Genomic DNA, 9,325 nt, shown 5'->3' with positions numbered 1-9,325 from the left:
CAACCCTGTGTACTGTAAGTGGGATTGTAAATTAGTGCAGCCTCTATGAAAAGCAGTATGGAGATTCCTCAAAACATTAAAAATAGAACTACCATATGACCCAGCAATTCTACTTCTGGGTATTTATACAAAAAAATAAAATAAAACAACAATTCAAAAAGATATATTCACCCCTATGTCCATTGAAGCATTACAATAGCTGAGATATGGAAGCAACGTAGGTGTTCATCGATAGATGAGGGGATAAAGAAGGTTTGGTACATATATACAGTGGAATATTACTCAACCATAAAAAAGAATTAAATTTTGCTATTTGCAACAACATGGATGAACATAGAGAGTATTATGCTAAGTGAAATAAGTTGGAGAAAATAAGACAAATACCATGTTTCATTTGTACATGGAATCTGAAAACAAACAAACAAACAAAAAAGGAACAAACTTATAGATACAGAGAACAAATTCATGGTTACCAGAGGAGAGGAGTGTAGGGGGTTGGTAAGAAAAGAGGAAGGATTACAAAGTACAAACTACCAGTTATAAACTGAGTCACAGGGTTGTAATGCAAAGCATAGGGAACTGAGTCAGTCGTGTCATAATGCTGTGTATGGTGACAGGTAGCTACTAGACTTACAGTGGTGATCACTTAGGAAGGTATAGAAATGTTGAATCACCAAGCTATACACCTGAAACTAATATAATATTGTGTTATATGTCAACTATAATTTTTAGAAGATAAGTGAAGTTTTATTGGAAATATAATCAAGGGTATGGATTTCTTGAGTTGATTCCTTCCAAATTTGTTGCTTATGCTTTTCTTTTTCTTTTCTTTTCTTTTTTTTTTTGATGTTCTGAGAAATTTTTGTGTTTTTCCTTTTTATTGAATTTATTGGGGTGACCTTGGTTAACAAAATTATATAGCTTTCAGGTGCCCAATTCCACATCACATCATCTGTACACTGTATTGTGTGCTCAGCACCCCAAGCCAAGCCTTCTTGCCTTAAATTATAATAGGTTTAATCACCATACACACTGATTTGACCAATATATGCTAGGTTTTGGAAATACTCTAATCTCTGTTCTCTAGGTCACTGCCTTGGATGTCAAACAGACTACACATCTCTGTGATGGCTCCTATGGAGTTATTTCTGATAGATTTTCAATTGTCTGTGCGAATGGGATCATTGGACTCATTCCAGGCATTCATGTCACAAAATTTCCTGATGAAGATGACACTGATTGGCATATTTGTTTGCAGCTGGAAATAGGGGCCAGAACTAGAAGCACTGAGCTTTAATGATTCTGCTTGATATTGGCTTGCGTGTGGAGGAAGGTGTGACAGATGCATTCCCTTACTCTAAAAGGAAAGGATTCCTGCCCTACTGCTTTTCTCATATGAAATTCTCCCTCAAACTCAAAATATTCTCACCAGGAGCAGAAAGTGGTTTTCTTTAAGGAAATACCAGAGCTCTTGTTCCAGTAGCTTTCTAGAAATTCAGCACAGCAAGGTGCACGGGTGTGTAGGTAGGACCATCTTAGCCTTAAGTCCTAAAATGGATTCACCTTTAGCATCACACCGATGTTTGTTAGTCAATGTCTGGTCTAAATTTATTTCTGATCCCATGTGGTGACTGTTAGATTTTCACACTATCTTCTCAACAGTTGCATTGTTTCTTTCTCTACTGAACTTTACACTCCTGGTGCCCCACATAAAGGAGAGGCCACCTGGTTTCCAGCTTAACATTGGTAATTCCTTATGTTGCATTATGGGGGTAACTGCAGAAATTGAAATGGGAGATCCATGAGGCATAATGTGCTCAACAAAGTTGTGCTCTTATTTCTGTCTGTAACCCACCCAAAACAATAGACTCACTAAAATTAAATAATTGTACTTCCTCCGAAACAACCCCTCCTTTTGCATTCTCTCACGTGGTTAGTGGAGATTTCTTCCCTCCAGGTAAATGTCAGTTTCTAATCACGGCAAACTTTGAATCTTTCTGCTCCCTTGCTTACAAAATCTCCTTCATAAAACCTCTACGATATTTTTAAGGATTATTTCTTCTTATTTAAAGGTAAGTCTCCCTGCTGGACTGTGGGATTTCAAAGACAGACCATTACTTATGTGCTTCAGTGTCTCCAGATCCTAGACCAATGCCTGTGAACTAATAAGTTCTCAATAAATGGCTTGTTGAATGAAGAACTTCCTAAGTTCATCTGGTGCTGCTGGCCTCTTCTCCTATGCATCTTCATTCATACAATTACATTAACATTCTTCAAGTAGAGAGAGCTCAAATCATAAAACCCTGCTGGTTAAAAGCACTCATTGACATTATTCTGTTGCTTACAAAAACAGGTGCAGATTCCTTACACTGATGTTCAAAACCTCTTTAATCTGTATGACTTCCTAAATTTTCCTCAAATCACTGCTTCAGAAAACCCACAACAAACCTCATCTTCACTACTTGCTTTTCTCCTGTATCAGGGTCTCACTTGTGCTTCGCTCGTGATATTTCCTTCACCTCAAATAGTTTCCCCTTTTCTTTTTCTCCAAGTCCCATCCTGATGTCTTCTACAATATAGTTATTGTCCTACAATCCGCAGTTATTCAACAGGCCTTTAGGTCAGTCCTAACATGTCTGAGACATTGTGGGTACATAGAGGACACACACAATAGAAAATACTATTGTGCCCTAAAGGAACATAATTCTAGTGGGTAAACAGATGTGCAAACTGTAGACCACAGTGAAGAGTGTGCACCTGGTACTCTAGGTTCCCAAAAGATATACCCCTACCCTAGGGACAGAAACATTGTGAGGAAATGCACCTTGTGGAGGCTGTAATATATGGGTTGAGTTTCAAAAATGAACTAGAAGTTAGCTAGAAAAAGGAATGAAGTAAGAACATTGTAATCAGACAGAGCAAGCAGCAATGAGCTTTGGGGATTCTAGCTTGGGCGGCACAAATGAATCTGTACACATAATTCCCACAACAATTTACCCATCTAGGAACTCCCACAGAATCACATCTCTTACAGACATACTGCATGTTGCCCTATATTATAGTCATTAACATGCTAATCTGATCTTCATTATCAAACAAGAAAACAATAACTATGCCCAATTCATCTTTTTAATCCCTTTAAGAGTCTTTAAAAAATGTCTTCCATTTACACAGTATATGATTGTATGTGTAATGTTTGTTGAATGGATAAATAATTTTTATTGAATTGCCCTGAATTTTCAGGAGAGTTTGAACTCTCAATATTTGGTTCATGACTCTGAATACAGGATTCTCAAAGTGGTCTCACTTTTAGGGTATGTACAAGAGGGAAGTTGGGAACTATTTAAATGTAAGAGAAATAACCAAGGCTCTGATGATCATCATGACATATTTTCTGATGTTATTATATCATATTCAATATGTTATTGGCATATGCTAACAAAGCAAGTCAAATTCCCTATGCCACCCTTGCTCAGACCTGTAACGTTTGTAGGGTTTGTAACAAGAGAACATAAACTTATGTATTTAAAAGTTATAAATGACACTAAAAAAACTGTTAATCAAAATGTGTTTTATGCTTCTATCTTGACAAGGTACCTTCCTAATCACCTGAAAGGACAGGTTCAAATTATGAATGATCAGACTCTGTGAAGTTATAGGTTAGAAGGTAGCAGCACAGAAAAACTACACCACTACTTTCTAGTGACTCTTGCTCCTTCTCTTTTCTCCCTGTTTCATCCCCCACACTGAGAGGGACCTGGCACTCCTGTGGACACTTCTATATACTGTATAGGTTAAAAATTTATTCATACTTCCCCACTAAGATCTGCCACTTGGTTACTCCTTGGGCCTAGAGATGTACATACCACACCTAAGGGAGGTCTGCACTCAGAATGATGGGCCCAGGAAGAAGCCCGCACAACCTTGGAAGTGGAATTGGGGCCATTTGAGAAGGGAATCCTTCGGACATGAGGACCCAGAGAATGGACAACAAGTGGACTGATAGTTGTCCAATGGGGAGCCCCGTCAGAGATGCTGGGCAGGGGCCTGACTTGCCTGGGCCTTAAGGCAGTATTTCTGCTTCCGAAGCATCCCCCCTCAACATATGCTCTCACTCTCATGAAGACATAGTAGCTTCATGTACATTTTTAGGGAAATTAATGTTTCTTCCTCTGAGAAAAGCTGTCATTAATGAATTATATATAACAAACATCTATAAAGGATCTGGAATACTTAAAATATGTAGCATAATATTTTATGAATAACTCAGAGCTACAAATAATCAAAGTAGTGATTATAAAACATGAAACTGATTTTATGTTAGTGGAGCAATCAGGAAATAATGAAAAAAAGGACTGGATAATTTTTTCAGAACCAATTAGAGTATCTATGAGAAACTGAACAAAAAAAATCTGGCTTCAGAAAACTCACCATCAGGACAGTTGATAACTCAAATAAAAAAAACAATCTACAGTTTCCTGATGCATTAGAGGTTAATGAAGTCTCCATGTGATAAGGTAAAACCTTTTGACAGAAAGACTTGTCCAAACTTTTTTTCATTTAGTTCCAAAATAACCATAAAATGGAATTTGGAAGACTTTTAACTAAAATTACTAACAGAGCTATAAGTTTGATTTAAGATCTAACTTATGATGGCAAGAAATTGTTACCTTTCTCAATGATAACTCTGAAACTATCTATGATCTAGGTTTAAAAATACAAATGAATTTAATGAGAATTCATTTTTAGGAATAATGCAGCTTTGGAAAATTTAAGATTTGATGCTTTTGATGGCAACTGGAAACAGTGAAAAACAACAACAACCCTGGATTGAGAACTTGCCTTCAGTTAAAACAGCGACTGTCAGATGCAAGACTTTGACTAAGACATTCAAACTGGATTACAATGCCAAACAATTTCTCAACATAAAATAGGGGCAACAGTATCTACTATAATTGCTGTGAATATTAACTTGGGTCACATGGGAAAGTTCTTTGTAAATGGCATTTCATGGTACAATTATGTACTAATATTAATATTATCTTTTAAACTCTCTCACTGTGATTTCTGACATAGTCCTAGTCAGACTTTACTAGTTGATTTACTTCTTTTCAGCTCAGTAGCAGTTAATTCTTCAGATTTGAATTATTGCAGAGCTCTGATTCAGTCGTTAAAATGACTGATCTGAATCAAGGTGTCATCTTGTTAGTTGTTGCTTTCATCGTAACAAGCAATTAGAATCAATTATGTAGTCATCTATTTGATTGTTTGACAACTGAGGCTTTCTGTAACTAAAATAATTGCCTCAGTTTTTGGTCAATCCTGCATAATCTCCAACAGCATTTTAATGATTCTTTTTCTTCTGAAGAGAGTTAAAACATACATGATTGAAATAACAAGACAAAAGGTAAGGAAAAGCTAGTACTATACAGTGTGTCCTAAGGGAATGAAAGAGACATTTTATATTGGCAAGCATGTTCTAGAAGCATAAATAAATCATGAAATGAAGCAGAGGTCGTTCAAAGGCAGGGAAATATACTGTTGGACAGTCAGCAATGAAGATGCAGCAAAGCCACAAGAAGACCTATGAATCGATTATGGAGATGCACCAGGACAAGGATTTTAAGGGGCTAATGAAAAGTCAGAATTGCAAATGAGGTCTGTGAAGTTGACATGAAATACAACTAGATTTTTATGTTGTGTGACATTCATGATGATTATTATATGTGTAAGAGCCTGGATCCAGGGAAATCTGTGGCACAAATCCACAGCCTCTACTGCTTCTTCTTCACAAACTCTATATGTGTTCGTGTCACTTTTCAAATCCTCTGTGCCCTTAAAGGAGGTCTTGGCTTCTCAGGGTAGCTTAATATCTTAGGCTAAAATCCAGAGCAGTCTTGCTCCCATCCCTTATTTGGGGAAAACTACTTCATTATTTTAATTGTTTCTAATGAATTTTGAGCACATACAAATGCAGACAAGTTCATATAATGTGCACTTAAGTACCCATTCCTGACCCCTCAATGCCATCACCTCATTGCCAATTCTGTGCCCTCTACACACCATCTACTTCCCCTTCCATCCGTCAATTCTTCAGTTTGTATGATTAAAAGATAAACTTTAGCCCTGGCTGCTGTGGCTCAGTGGATTGAGCGTCGGCCTGCAAGCCAAGTGTCGCTGGTTCGATTCCCAGTCAGGGCACATGACAAGGTTGCACGTCAGGTCCCCAGTTGGGGGTGTGAGAGGCAACCACACAGTGATGTTTCTCTCCCTCTTTTTATCCTTTTCCCTCTCTCTAAAAATAAATAAATAAGCAAAACAAGTAAATAAATAATTTTAAATAAACTTAAAAATACCCCACAATACCATTTCTGCACCTAAAATAAAAAGTTTATGCCATCAAATATCTAGTTAGTGTTTAAAATTACAACTGACTTCATACACCATAATTTTAAAATGTTTCATAACGATCTAAATAATGCCTATATATTATTATTATTATTATGATTCTGGCTGGTTTGGCTCAGTGGATTGGGTGTCGGCCTGCGAGCTAAGTGTCGCTGGTTCGATCTTCCAGTCAGGGCACATCAGAGAAGGAAAACTCTGACTCCAAAAAACCTCCGCTGCCTTGCGGCATACCTCTTCAGGGGAAAGGCTAAGGGAGTAAACCCCGACAGAAAATCCGGAGCCGGAGTCCCTAAGGCGGTTTGACGTTGTAGTCAACACCGGCAACTCCTGCGGCGCACCTGAAGCCAAGCTGTATTGACTCCGTCTTTCCCTTGGACCCTTCAGCTGCGAAGAGAGGGGGGGTCTGCTGCATGGGCAACAGCAGACCCTCCATATCACCCTGCCCAGGCTCTGTAGCTTCATCGCAAGATGTCGATTCAACACGGGAGGAGACAGATACCGTGTCATTCCCGAGTCGGACTACACAGCCATTCTCGGCGGTACAGATAGACTCTTAAGAAGCTACACCATCGTCTCTCGAGACGGACGGCTGCCGACGATGATTATTATGATTGGGATGCATTTCATGTTCATTTAATCTATATATTTCCCTTTCATCTTCCCCACCTTCCATTTTTCCTCCCATTCAATAACTAAGTAGCTGAGTCATTACTAAGTACCAAGTCCTGTAGAAAATGAATCCTTCTAAAGTGGCTTCTAATCTTTACAAAGGCACTCGGAATTGAACATTAAATCCCTTGTTTTCTCTTGTCCATTACTGTGTTTCAAACATAGGGGTGTCTGACTACAAAGTTAGTGTTTTTTCTTGATAGGATGAACCTTTTGATTTCACCTTTCAGGTACACAAATGTACCAACACCTACATCTTTACTGCTCAATGCCTTTGTAATTTTCTCTCACAGCCATGCTTTTCAGCAGACAAAGGAGGAAGCTTTTAATGGATTTCTTAAGATAAACTAATTCTTGTCAAGAGCTTTAATGAGAACTTAGGTATGAAGTGGTACTTACCAAGCACCATTATGGATTAATTAATGACAAGTCAAGTCAAACTTACCTCATTTCATAATTTTCACAGGGTTCATTCCTCACTAGAATAGTAGATGAGGAGAAGAGCATAGAAAGACAGTATATGAACCTCATTAAGAAATTTTATTAAATCTTTCTCAGTATGGTAGTGATAGAGAATCAGAGCTTGCATGTTAGTAAAATTATTTAAATTTAAAAAGCCATGGCTAATTAAAACAAAAATGTTTGAGAGACCAATACTGAATATAAATACAGTGCCAAATATTCAGCAAGATTTGAGAAACTGAAAAGAGGAAAAGGGCATGTCAAAATTTGAACATGACAGTATGAATAATATGAGACCCAGACCAAAACTTCTTGTCCATTGTGGTGTGGCTGCTGACGATCTTTCTAATTATATTCTTTACATGTACAATTCTTAAGGGCTCCCTACTGCTAATAAAGCTGATGAATTGTTCATAGCTTTTTTAGCTTAATGGGTTAGGCACTTTGAGGCAGAGAATTCTTCAAGGGACAAGGCACTGACCTCTTGTATATGATATAAAATAACTCAATATACAACATATTATATAGCATAGTATAACATAATATGTAAGTAATAACTTATAAAGGCAGAATGACATACTGGATAATGAAAACAGAATTGTAATTATATTATCTGGGTATATTCCTCAGCTCTGCCACTTAACTAACTGTCGCACCTTGGGAAAAGTACTTAACCTTTCTGCCTGAGTACACTGATCTATGAAATACTAGTGCCTAATGCACACAGTTGTGGGAAGATCCAATAAGTTAATACAGACAAAAATACTTAAAATAGTTCAAGTACACAGTAAGCATTGCATATACAAGTGTAGCTAATGATTATGATTAGTATCTATAAGAAATAGAATATGTGGAAATTCCTGTTGGGAGACAATCTCCATTGGCCTCTGATGTCTCTCTACACATCTTGCAAGCAGAAGTACTTCTCCAGAACTATCTTATCTAAGATGTTTTCAGAGTGAAGGTAGAAAAATATTTCAAAATAATAGGTGAGTACCTGAATATTCACTTTCACAAATAAGTAAGACTTAACATTTAATTGAAGTGAAATTATTATTTTTATGTGTTGATACTCTATCAGTTAGTTGGGGTATACAGGTATACAGTGTTGAGATATAATCGGTATATATACATTGTATTGGTTTAAGGTGTACAGCAAAATGTATATAAAGCCATATCTTGGTATTTGTCAGCTTCAGAACTTGTCAAATCCTGTACTGATCGCATTTTGATGAAAAAAATGTTTCAACACTCGGCACTTGCTCAGGACTTGTTGCACTTGCTAGAACTTATAAGAGTCACAATGCCACCCAAAGTACCATTTGGTACTTGTTGGTTTCAACCCTTGTCACAAGTACCAGAACAAGTTAACAATGAGTCTTGAGGTATCACTGTATTGTGAAACAATTACCACAATAAATTTAATGAACATCTTGCTGATATCACTCCCTTGATTTTAATTAACACTTAAATCAATAGATTGAATAAAGCAGTTTATCTTCCTTAATGTGGGTGGGCCTCATCCAATCAGTTGAAGGCCTGAATAGGACACCTTCTCCTGAATAAGAAGGGATTCCTCCTGCTTGGCTGCACCTGAGCTGGGACATCAGTTTTGTTCTTGCCTTTGAAGTTTCAACTGAAACATCAGCTCTTTCTGGGTCTCAAGCTTGCTGGCTTTCTGAATGAAACTGTATGCCAACTATTCTGTTTCTCAGGCCTTTGGATTTGGTCTGGAATTATATCATTGACTCTCTTAGATCTCACCTTACTAACTGAAGATTGTGAG

The sequence above is a fragment of the Furipterus horrens genome, unplaced genomic scaffold (assembly GCF_987537825.1).
Source record: "Furipterus horrens unplaced genomic scaffold, mFurHor1.1.pri manual_scaffold_17, whole genome shotgun sequence".
Lineage (NCBI taxonomy): Eukaryota > Metazoa > Chordata > Mammalia > Chiroptera > Furipteridae > Furipterus > Furipterus horrens.
This window is presented reverse-complemented; position numbering follows the sequence as displayed.